This window comes from Bombina bombina, chromosome 1 (assembly GCF_027579735.1).
Source record: "Bombina bombina isolate aBomBom1 chromosome 1, aBomBom1.pri, whole genome shotgun sequence".
NCBI lineage: Eukaryota > Metazoa > Chordata > Amphibia > Anura > Bombinatoridae > Bombina > Bombina bombina.
Window position 1 is genome coordinate 1,049,870,720 of NC_069499.1, and position 13,345 is coordinate 1,049,884,064.

The following is a 13,345-nucleotide window of genomic DNA, read 5'->3' on the forward strand; positions in this document are numbered from 1 at the left end:
GTGGAGATTCAGTATCTCACACAGGAGAACTGATTTTGTAAACAGCTGCAGGAGCAGGATGAAATGCAACAACATAGTGAGTAGTAACCATTCTAGTGCAGTTGTGCCCAGCAGTTTAATGTCCCTTTAAGGGGAAAAAAACAGCTTGTTCTTTATTCAATACTTTTGTTTATATTTATTTTATACTAGTCTTAAAGCCTGTGTACACGAGCCAAAATCCCCATCCACTTGGATCCCATTCTCCCTCCCTCCTTCCCTGCCGCTCTCAATACTTTTTTTTCTGTAGTGGAGGGTGGGGGCGCTACACTACAGAAAAATTTGTATTAACAAAAAAACAAAACTAAAACACAAAATGTATGTAAACTGAGTACCTAAAATGGTGACACTAGTGAGAGGAGGGAGGGTTAGAGAGCTGTTTGGGAGGGATTAGGGTGGTGGGAAAGTAAGGGGGTAATCCTACACTGCAGAAAATGATAATAATAATAATAAATTAGTTTAAAAAAAAGGACCAAAACTTTACATTGGCAGACTGTCTTCCAGTACCTAAGATGGTGGTGAGGGAGGAAGTGAGCTGTTTAAGAGGGATCAGGGTGTGGGAGGGTAATCTTTACACTAAAGCTAAACTTAACCTAACAAGCTACCCGATTAACCCCTTAACTGTCAATAATTTCAGAAGTGTGGTGCACAGCTGCAATTTGTGGCCTTCTAATTGCCAATAGCAATGGCAAAGCCATGCGTGTCTGCTACAGGTATACCCCGCTCATACAGCGGGTTAAGGACCGGAGCCCCGCTGTAAAGTGAAAACCGCCTTAAAGTGAAACAAGGCGGTTTTAGCCTTCTTTTCACTTGCCAGTGTGTTTAAAAGCTTGAAAACATGTTTGAACTAACTTATATTAGGTGTACAATAGTGCTAAGTTTAGTTTAACACTAGCACAGCACAGTATTCAATTAGTATTCAATAAATACTGTACCTGTAAAATAGTGACAATGACTGTAGTAAAATTTGCCAGACTATAGCACTGAGACACAGTTTGCACTGAAATGCTGTAAACAGAGTGAACTGCGCATAACTAAATGGGCCCAGTCACTTTTCACGCAATCTCATGATGATTACAGCACTATTTAAAAATCTTTGGAGGTTGAACTTCAGCTGTATTAGCGAATCGCTGTAAAGTGAAGCGCTGTAAAGTGAGGTATACCTGTATTTTTTAACAAATGGGATCCCAGAGAAGCTTTTACAATAATTTGTGTCATGATTGCACAAGCAGTATGTAAATAATTTCAGTAAGAACCCCAAAGTTTGGGAAAAAGTTAACAATTTTTTTTAAATATGATCGACTTTTGCAGCAAAACGGTGACATGAAATATACCAAAATGAGCCTAGATCAATACCTTGGGTTCTCTACTAAAACAAAATATATATCGTTTTGATAGGTAAATATAAATAGAGTGATAGCAAAAATACTAAAAATGCTCTGGTCGTTTTGAGGAAGTTTTAGTCTGAAATGCTTAAAGGGACACTGAACTTAAATATTTTCTTTTGTGATTCAGATAGATCATGCAATTTTAAGCAACTTCTATGATCAAATGTTCTTCATTCTCTTGGTATCTTTATTTGAAATGCGAGAATGTAAGTTTAGATGCCGGCCCATTTTTGGTGAACAACCTAGGTTGTTCTTGTTGATTGGTGGATGCATTCATCCACCTGTGAACAAGTGCTGTCCAGGGTGTGAACCAAACAAATAGCTTAGATGCCTTCTTTTTCAAATTAAGATAGCAAGAGAACAAAGAAAAATTGATAATAGGAGTAAATTAGAAAGTTGCTTAAAATTGCATGCTCTATCTGAATCACGAAATAAAAAATTTGGGTTCAGTGTCCCTTTAAGGGGTTACAAAACTGTGTGCAAGTTTACCTAGAAGAATGTATACTGTTTTGAAAGTAAAGGGTGGATAAAGAGTGGACTGCGTTAGCGGCTGATGAGGGGGAGAGCAGGGGGTTGTGCATATGTGTTTCTATTTTTTTTTTATATATATATAAATAAGTAAAGACCCAACACTTTGTATTGAGTTTAAAGCATCCAGTGGTTTTATATTTATTATATTATGGACAACATGTTAAAACTATTTATTTTTGTCAGCAGCTGTTCCATGTGTTTATGATTTGTCATGCATCTACTGCTGTGTTAATAACACGTTAACTGGTTCACAGAATAATATAACTGACGTACATTTGTCTTATTGTCTGTACTGCCATATGCTTGATGTTTGTTTTTTTTCTTTATTGCTTTGTCACAATGTTTTGCGATGATGGACAAACCTTCTCTTTCATTGTAATAATAAGTGTTGGTTTATCAAGAATCAATAACAAGGTAAAGGATGATCACAACCAGAGGCGCAAGAATCTAAGAAGGGCCCACCTCCCTTAAAAAAAAGTGAATTTGATACATATCTTTTTTTTTTTTTACATTTAACACAGAAAAAAAATCTGAATCAGATTACATGTCTGAAAAAGGAGGTCCCCTGTGCCCACAGTCTGTGAGATGGTCTGACCCCCTATTACCGTATATAGTGACACTGTTTAACCCACCAGTACTGTATATAGTGAGTCAGTGACACAGTCTGTAATCTGTTGGTGAGATGGCTGGCCCTCCCCTCCCCTCCCCAGTACTTTATAAAATGACCACAGTAGTCTGTGACATGGTCTAACCCCCCGTACTGTATATAGTGGTACTGTATAGACTGACACTGTTTACCCCCCGCCCCCCATGCTGTAGTAACAAGTTCTGTAATTTGCTGGTTCCACAAACATACAAACACAAACATACATGCATAAATACACACACGGTCACATACATACATAATACATACACACACGCACAAACACACACATAAACACCAATGGGTAAAACAGAAACACTAACGCCTGTAGTCAGAGACACTAGTGAGGCATCATGTCACACTTACATGATATCAGTGCAGGCAGTGGCAGGTCAACGTATTTATTGTAAAACAAAACAAAAACATTTTTTTTTAAAGCTGGGCCCCCATCCGCGACCTCTGCACCCCCTGTAGTTTCGCCCCTGATCACAACAAATATTAATTTGATTTAGATTTTTCTTCTGTTCACTCACTTTGCATTTTGTTAATTGATAAAAATGAACTATTACCATTTGTATTTTTTCACCCCTGCCTAAAAATAGCCTTACATATTTGTGAGTATTCCAAGATGGTTTGGAATAAGTCTATTAAGTTGTGCATGTGCAATGCACTCTGGCCCCAATATTCAAAATATCGATAGGCCGATGAAAAAACTGCCTACTTGGGTTCGCCAGGCTCGCAGTCTGTCGGTCTGTGGATATATATTTCAAAAAAAGGGGGCTGAACTGGGAGTACTCTATAGCAGCAGTGTTTTGCAACATTATTTGTAGCTTTGTTATACACGTGCACACTCCTGAGCTCTTATGAGCCTACCTATTTTTACATTTAATAAAAGATACCAAGAAAATAGAGCAAATTTGATAACAGCGGAAAATTGGAAAGTTGTTTGAAATTGCCTGCTCTATCCAAATCACGTAAGTTTAAATTTGACTTTATATCCCTTTAAAGGGACAGTCTATTCCAAATAATTTATTATTTAAAAAAGATAGATAATTCCTTTTATACTTTTTTACCTCTATGATTACCTTGTATCTCCTCTCCTCTCCCCTCTTTTGCTCTCTCTCTCTTCCCCCTCTCTTTTGCTCTCTCTCTCTTCCCCCTCTCTTTTGTGCTCTCTCTCCCCCTTTCTTTTGCGCTCTCTCTCCCCCTTTCTTTTGCGCGCTCTCTCCCCCTCTCTTTTGCGCTCTCTCTCCCCCTCTCTTTTGCGCTCTTTCTCCCCCTCTCTTTTGCGCTCTCTCTCCCCCCCTCTCTTTTGCGCTCTCTCCCCCCCTCTCTTTTGCGCTCTCCCCCCCCCCTCTCTTTTGCGCTCTCCCCCCCCTCTCTTTTGCGCTCTCCCCCCCTCTCTTTTGCGCTCTCTCTCCCCCTCTCTTTTGCGCTCTCTCTCCCCCTCTCTTTTGCAATCTCTCTCCCCCTCTCTTTTGCGCTCTCTCTCCCCCTCTCTTTTGCGCTCTCTCTCCCCCTCTCTTTTGCGCTCTTTCTCCCCCTCTCTTTTGAGCTCTCTCTCCCCCTCTCTTTTGCGCTCTCTCTCCCCCTCTCTTTTGCGCTCTCTCTCCCCCTCTCTTTTGCGCTCTAGTCTCTCCCCCTCTCTTTTGCGCTCTAGTCTCTCCCCCTCTCTTTTGCGCTCTAGTCTCTCCCCCTCTCTTTTGCGTTCTAGTCTCTCCCCCTCTCTTTTGCGTTCTAGTCTCTCCCCCTCTCTTTTGCGTTCTAGTCTCTCCCCCTCTCTTTTGCGTTCTAGTCTCTCCCCCTCTTTTTTGCGTTCTAGTCTCTCCCCCTCTCTTTTGCGTTCTAGTCTCTCCCCCTCTCTTTTGCGTTCTAGTCTCTCCCCCTCTCTTTTGCGTTCTAGTCTCTCCCCCTCTCTTTTGCGCTCTAGTCTCTCCCCCTCTCTTTTGCGCTCTAGTCTCTCCCCCTCTCCTTTGCGCTCTAGTCTCTCCCCCTCTCTTTTGCGCTCTAGTCTCTCCCCCTCTCTTTTGCGCTCTAGTCTCTCCCCCTCTCTTTTGTGCTCTCTCTTCCCCCTCTCTTTTGTGCTCTAGTCTCTCCCCCTCTCTTTTGAGATCTAGTCTCTCCCCCTCTCTTTTGCGCTCTAGTCTCTCCCCCTCTCTTTTGCGCTCTCTTTTCCCGTCTCTCTTTTGCTGTCTCTCTTCCCCTCTCTCTTTTGCGCTTTCTTTTCCCATCTCTCTTTTGCTGTCTCTCTCCCCTCTCTCTTTTGCTGTCTCTCCCTCACTGTATCCCCCCTCTTCTGCTCTCTCTATCCCTCGGCATCTGGCCCCGCCCAGCCCTGCCCATCCCCGCCCGTGTCACGCCCGGCCCTGCCTGCGTCGCACCCGCCCGACCACGCCCACTCCACCACACGACGCCAGCTCAGTTAGAAGGCCAGGTGTGTTTGTCCTCTCGTGCAGTCTCTACTGCGCATGACAGCTTCGGACAAACACACTTGGCTTTTTATTATATAAGATAACCATGTTGGTTGTGCAAAGCTGGGGAATGGGTAGTAAAGTAAAGTATCTATTTTTTTAAACAATAAAATTTTGGTGTAGACTGTCCGTTTAAGTATTGTATAGATTTTAAACAGCTGTTTTTCCGTGTTCTTTTCTTTATTTTAAACATTAATATTCATTTTTCTAAATATAAATACGTTATAAAAAACAGTAGCCTCAACTTTATAGTGTTACAAAGCTACATAATTTTTAACTTTGCAAAGTTAAACAAATGCTGTTATGTAAATATTTAAAGCTTTGGCTATTGACTTTGATAACATAATTACCCTGGTCGTTAACGTACCCTTGTTGTTAAGGGATTGTGTTGCTATAATAGCGCGGGTCTTGCCGCGAGTGGCAAGGCCGCGCTATTAGTCCCTCCCTCTAGATGGCTTCCTAAAATAGCACTGTCTCGTTGCTGTGCGTTTATAAGTTAGGGTTAGTTTGCAGTGGGGTTATTGACATTTAGGGTGTTAAGTAGTGTAGGGTATTGGCAGTTAAGGGGTTAAGCAATGTAGGGATAGTTTGTGGTGGGGCATTGGTGGTTAGGGGGTTAAGTAGTGTAGGGATAACTTGCAGTGGGGGTATTGGCAGTTAGGGCGTTAATAGGTTAGGGGTAGTTTGCGGTGGGGGTATTGGCGGTTAGGGGGTTAAGTAGTGTAGGGATAGTTTGCAGTAGGGTGTTATGTTGGTTTAGGGGTTAATAGGTATGTTTGTTTTGGTGATATATTTAAAAGGGATCTTCAATGTAGGTGGGATGCTGCTTGGAATATTTTGCCAGGATCGCCACCATTGCAATGCAGAGTAAAACACCACTTGACAATACTGCCTCTCACTGGCTTTCTTGACATGGTGACGGAGTCTTTATGAATATCTCGCTGTCTTGTGGCACTTTCGATAACTGGGCCTCTGAAATGGCCACATATGCCATTTTAGATGTGTATATATAAAAAAATGGTCTAGATCAATTAAACCAATATTTATTGCTGTAGTATATACCATCGGTATTGGGTGGGACAGAAATTTACATAAGCATTTGTATTTAATATGTGTTATCTTGTACAGCTAATGAGATCTGTAGAAAATACACAAAAACAGAACTCATGACACATCTAGTGTTTAGCAATTACCTTCTTAAAATGTTTCCTTTATTGCATAGCAAGATTTTTGTCATTGTATTTTGCTGTACTTTTTAAATAGGATATCTATTGGCAATAGCGTCTTTGTGATCAGGATTTAACCACTTGCCATTCCCTCCTGTTCATATTGCATGTTTTTTTTTTTTATATATATATCCAAAAATCCTATTTTGAAAAGTCGTGATTTACAAAATTATATTAAATCTGTCACAGTAGAGGGGCGGAGGCGGAAACTGCCATGAGAGCAGTGTAAAACCGGAGCTCTGTGCAATAAGCACTATATCTACAACATATTCTGGCAATATATCAACCATCCCTGCAGCAAAATATGGGAAAAGATTACTGAACCTCCATAGATCACAATAAGCTCATTTTTGCAACGCTGAGACTCTCAACGCTGTGCTTATCACTTTTAGCACTGAGTACTTTACGCTGCTGCGCCATACGCTATACTGGAAGAGAAGCCCGGTCACCATTGAAAACTTTTGCACAGCAAGACAAGTGCAAGTCGCCGCAACGCTACAGCCTAGCAAGGTGAAGTCCATACTTTTAGTGGATCTACAGACGTAACAGATGATCCTCTTCGGTTGAAGTCGCAATTCGGACAAGTAAGAACTGTAAGAGAGAGCGGTAAGCCTATAAATGATACACCAGCAAGTAGTGCTTATACTGCTCAGCCCTGTCAGACACACACGCCACGAGCGCAGATAGTACCCCCTTGTAAGAAACAAAGTACTTAATTCAACTTATTTCAACACTCTAAACTCAAATGTTCGCTTTGATCAGGTTTAATAATATCTTAGGACAAAAGATATAAAGTGATATCGGTGCTGAGGTATGTAGTAGTAAGTATAATAAAACACAAGAACAAAAAGATACCTCACAACAGCACTCTTAGTCCAATATTAAGTTTTACTGGTAAATATATAGTTTACAGTGTCACATAAACTACCTACTGTGCACAGTGGTCACACAATACATATATGTTAGTAGATATCTAAAATATGATCTATCTAACTAACAAATAACAGAAAAATTTTGATTAAAGGAAACAACACAAAATCATAATAAATATGATACAAGATGTGCAGCTCTTATTTAGGAACAGTTGATAAAAGATTATCCTCCGCGACGCAGGTAAAAGGAGCTCCGGAGACATAGACTGAAAAACTCCTAAATCCTACACCTCAATAGCCCACAAAGCTCGCCAACCTTGACAGGTGACCTACTGGACCTGTCCGGACATTATTGCAGCACGGAGTCAAAGCCAACGGCTCCCCCACCGGAACGAGATATCGCTAATAAGAAAAGTCGCGGCCGCGACGAAACAACTGCTAACACCTCACTGCTGCTCAGATTTCACCGCACTCAGATAACCTACCGTACCGGTCTTCTAAGCTGCCAAGACAAATGCTACTAAGACCGTGGAGTGGCGGAGTGAGAGACCGGAGAAAAGCATAGAGGGGAGCCGCCATCTTGGAAACACCGAGGGTAAGAAACCGGGGCACTTAACATACAGCAAAACACTTTAAGGGCTGCGAACAAAACATAGCCAGACTCCCCTGCTGTGTGGTACACATAAACTCTGGCATTGCTACCCGTACAGCCATACGACAGGCCAATCTTAAACACTTTTAGGCGAACTCTAAGCCACGTGAGCGGGCCTACACTGAGTACAGAGACGCTCCAAATACATGCACCGACCCGGTGTTACTACACATTGGGGGAAAATAGAAGTCCTATCACTGAGGAATGGCAAGCGGGAATAAAAGTTTGAAAGCAGACACCCTCAGGAGTAGGGATCGACTATAAGCCACATCCGAATGGACAATAAGACAAACAAAGAGAGAAGAGGGCTGACCATGCCGATTTTCTATATGGCTCTGAAAGATACTGAGAATAATGCACGATTTCTGATTATGAAATAAGCCTTTCACACTGTGCTGCACCCCCCGCAATCCATACCTTTCTACGGCACCTAGAGCCACTTACAGCGCAAACCACTTTCCCTGAGTGGAGACACATTGCATGCAGAGGTACTACTCCAGTTTTGTGAAGACCACTGGTACAATGTCGAGCAGACAGAAACACCAAGACAGAAAAACCAAAGCAGTAGCAGAAATTCATACTGCTGAGGTTATGGCCACAGATGCTGCAGATGAAGAGACATTAGACACCCACCCTATAGTGTCCCAAATATCAGCCCTGTTCCTGCCTAAAATAGAACAACTACAAACAGGAATGGATACTCTGTCATCTGAGTTTAAATCGTTCTCCTCAAGGCTCCAACATGTGGAACAAAGGGTGGGAGATGGAGAAATTAGGCAGCGAGAAAACTCCAGCAAAATAATAGCGCTTGAGGCTCAAAACAAGTTATTAACTGATAAACTCGACGACCTCGAAAACCGCTCAAGGCGGAACAACCTGCGCATTGTGGGACTGCCAGAAACTATCTCAAGCACTGACCTCCTAGAATTTGCAGAAAAAACCTTGCCCACTCTCCTGCACCTCTCATCTGAGGATATACCATGTGTAGCTGAGAGAGCCCACAGAATAGGGATCATTAACCAAGACCCAAAGACAACCAGGGGACCCAGACAAGTGATGATACGCTATCTTAATTTCAAAGATAAAATCACGATCTTGAGAGCCTATCGACAATGTTCCCCACTGCTGTTTGAAGGGAAAAAAATCCTCATCTTCCAAGATTACTCTGCCGAGATCTCCAGGAGAAGAAGGGAGTTCTCTCCCTACTGCAAATCGCTGATTGAGGCAGGGAGATCTGTGTCCCTGCTGTTCCCAGCAAAACTTAAACTACAGACTCAGCAGGGAATTAAGTTTTTCGATGACCCTAAACATCTGCGAAAGTTCCTGAGACTTGAACAAGAACTAGCTGACAAGGAAACATGAAAGGATGGAGAGCCCAATCTGAGGGACTGGTAACATGCTAAGACCTGTTGATAAGCACTGAGAGGGAGGAAAATTAGAAAACTTTACTATTGAGACACCCTCATTTACATGAGTCTACCTCACTAGAAGACTGTATGGAAGGGAACACCCCTCTCCCTCATTATGTTAATAGCTTTTTTTTTGTCTTTCAGTGGTTAATATGGTAACATGAACGCCTTTGGGAATATGTTTGTTCATTTGTTCTGTTTCATACTGCAAATACCTTTTAGCTTATAATTTTGGTGAGCAGCCAGTAGAAAAATATTAGAGGCTACTGAATGACATGCTTGATTATCTAGCTTTAGCTCCCAAGCTCCCCCACTATGAAGGTCATTCACCTAAGGAGAGGGTACCCTCCAGCACACTACTAATTCCAGTGCCCCTATACATTATACTCTCCTCCTATGCTGGCCCCCGCTGGCAGGCAGGCGGAGAAGATCACATGCTAGAACTGTTAGGCTGATTTCCACCAATACAAATTACACATACGGGAGACACATACTCTGAGGAGAGATGACCCTTTCTGGCACTAGTAAATGGAGGGATGCGAAACACGAAGATAGTCACAACCACATCATTTAGGTAGAGACCTGACCTGAACAACTGAGGGGAAAATCATTCTCAACATACCAAAGTAGTACAACTAAAGGGGATAAAGTGCAGCAAAGTAATGAATAAGTTTATACACAGTTATTGAATTAGACGCTAAGTGATTGCTATTTCAATGGAAAGAAAAAAACAATTGGTTCTGTTTTCTAAAAGCTATCTGTTGAAATGTCTGTTTAATTTGTCTTCAATGTTGTTAATCGTGTTGTTTTTATTTTTAGTTAGCTGGCAGAATGCTCTCCTCTTCCCCCGGGACTCTCCGACAAAGGGAAATGTTCTTAGTCTGAAATCTGGTGGTAAAGTACAAACAAGACACCTAAAATGTTTCTTACACAATGTGTTATCGGACCTACGTGTAATCAATTTCTTACCCTACATCCCATCCACAAACCGAGTTACAGATGACACATAATCTACATATTATGAGCTGGAATGTGGGAGGCATAACCTCTCCGCAAAAACGCAGATCTATCCTGCGTTACCTAAGAACTAGAAAAGTTGACATAGCCATATTAGAGGAAACACATTTGACGAACCTTGAACACAAAAAATTGCAACAGGGCTGGGTGGGAGAAGTTATATACACCCCATACGAACTGAGACGAGCTAGAGGTGTGGCCATACTACTTAGAAAACACCTGACGTACACTATCACTAAGACCGACATAGATCAGGAGGGGAGATTTGTAATGCTTCAATTAGAGGTCATGGGAATCCCCTTTGCTCTGGTAGGAGTGTATGGGCCACAAAGACAGAAACAACATTTCTGGAGGGGACTGCACGCTAAGATAATGCAGTTTACCACGCTGCCCACTGTTGTCGGAGGGGATTTCAATATTGCTCCTCAGGTCCCTGCCGATAGATTTTATAACCCAGATAAGAAAGCCGTTACCCCTCAGAGTTTTAGAAACTCCAAAAAAGAATCCCTAATACTTCATAATTTCAAGAAAACCTTAGGGCTACAAGATATCTGGAGAGCCAGATACCCGGAGCAGAGGGATTTTACCTGCATGTCAGTAGCAAAGGACACCATGGCCAGACTCGATTATTTTCTGATACCCACAGAGATATGCCCCAGAGTGTTGGAAGCTGAGATAGACCCAATAACGATCTCAGACCATGCCCCAGTAGCAGTCAAGATCCAACTTAGTCCCGGGAGGGGGAAAACCAATAGGTGGGTGTTCCCAGCGTATTTATGCAAAGACCCCAACTTCTATAGACACATCCTAGGGGAATGGCTGGCATATGCAGAGACCAATCAATTGCATGCAGGTGACCCTATACTGTTCTGGGAAACAGCTAAAGCTGTCTTGAGGGGGGTTATCTCGGCTTACGCCGCAAACATCAAGAAAAAGAGCAGGGCACAGTCAGAACTCCTACTAGCACAGATCTTAAATGCGAGGAATAAATATCTTAGGAACCCAAACACAATCAACAGACTCAAATACAAGGACATTAAGCGAGCAAGAGATGACTATATACTCCAACAAACCAACAAAACACACTCTAAAATACAGGCTAGGTACTATAGGTTCGGAGGCAAGACGGGAAGACTGCTAGCGAGAATGACGAAATTAGCGACAAAAAAAAATCCTATACTGGCTATTAAGCGGGGCGACGTAGTTTTGAATAGGGAGGAAGACATCCAAAGGGCATTTATTGACTTTTACAAAGATCTCTACTCACCACAGGAGGTACTGCCAAGGGATATGGACAGATTCTGGGAACAGTTGCGGATACCAATGATTGACAGAGCCCAACTTGACAGCCTCAATAGCCCCGTTACTTTGAACGAAATTCTGACCATAATTAAGGATCTAACATTAGAGAAAACTCCAGGGCCTGATGGCTTGCCAGCAGAGTTTTATAAAATAATGGGAACCGATATAGGCCCGACTTTGACGCAGCTGTTCAATGGTCTCCTCAGTGGTGAAGTTAGACCCTCCCCCAGGTTTGCGGAAGCCAATATCAGTATTATTCCAAAGGAGGGTAGAGACCCCCTTTTAACTCAGTCATATCGTCCTATTTCCCTGCTTAATCAGGACTACAAAATACTAACTAAACTCCTTGCAAACAGGCTAGCAAATATACTCCCGACATTAGTACACGAGGATCAGACGGGTTTCGTTAAGGGGAGATCTTCAGTACTTAACATTCGAAGAGTCCAAACAATTATCCAACACTATTGGAACATAACGCAACATAACCAGAACATAGCGACCCATGACGAGGCAGCCCTTCTATTCTTAGACGCTGAAAAAGCCTTTGACAAGGTCTTGTGGGAACATTTATACACCACCATGGGCAAGATGGGCATCGAGGGTGCATTTCTCACGGTCATTGAGAATCTTTATAGAGAACCCCAAGCATCCCTCCTAATCAATGGCACACCTACCAGACCCTTCACACTCCATAGAGGCACTAGACAGGGCTGCCCCCTCTCCCCACTCCTTTTTGACCTGGCTATAGAGCCCCTGGCAATAAAAATTAGGCAGACAATGCAGGGGATGCGCATAGGCGAGTCGACCTTGCATGTCTCGATCTTTGCTGATGACATGGTGTTATACGTACAAGACCCTCAAAAAAATATTCCAAAATTGATGGAAACAATTAATGAATTTGGCTTAGTCTCTGGATACAAAGTCAACACTGACAAAACTGAACTACTCTGGTTATTGTCAAAAGGTAAAAAACAAATTCCCGGCTATGACTTTAGGATAGTGGAGGGTAACTTCAAATATTTAGGTATTACACTACACGCAGACCCACGCAGATGGTACTCTATTAACTATGGTCCCTTGCTTAAACAATTAGACAGCCTGATTGGGGGGTGGACTTCGCTGCCCTTGAACCTATCGGGAAGGGTGGGACTTATAAAGATGATCTATTTCCCCAAACTGCTTTATTTTTTCCAGACTCTGCCAGCAATACTGCGAAAATCAGACTTAAATCACATTAAGGGAAAGGTGCTTAAATTTATTTGGAACAACAAGAAACACAGGGTCAGTTTTCTCAAGCTTACCGCCCCAAGGGAGATGGGGGGATTAGCACTACCAAACTTTGAACTATACAACTGGGCGGCCCAATGTAAATTTGTTATTGACTGGCTGACGGGACGGGGAAAGTTCTCTGACCCCAGGTTGGAAAATGAACTGACGAAACCATGGGCTTTAGAGATGATCCCACACATGACCCAAACCCAAGCGACCAAACACTTAAAAGACATGGAGCTCTTGGCCCAACCGGCAAGAGCTTGGAGACAGTTTTGCAAGACACTAGGGGGCAACCACAGATTGACCGCATATTTGCCATGGTGCGGCAACCCTGAGTTCCCTGCAGGCATATCGACTAAAGCTTTTCTTCAGTGGAAGAGCCAGGGACTTCGCACAGTAGGACAAACAATGACAAGGGAGGGGGGACTCATGCAGACTTTTGAAACTCTAAGAACCACGTTTGACCTGCCCAGAACACATCACTACGCTTACTTGCAAGCCAGACATTACTTTGACACACTACGGA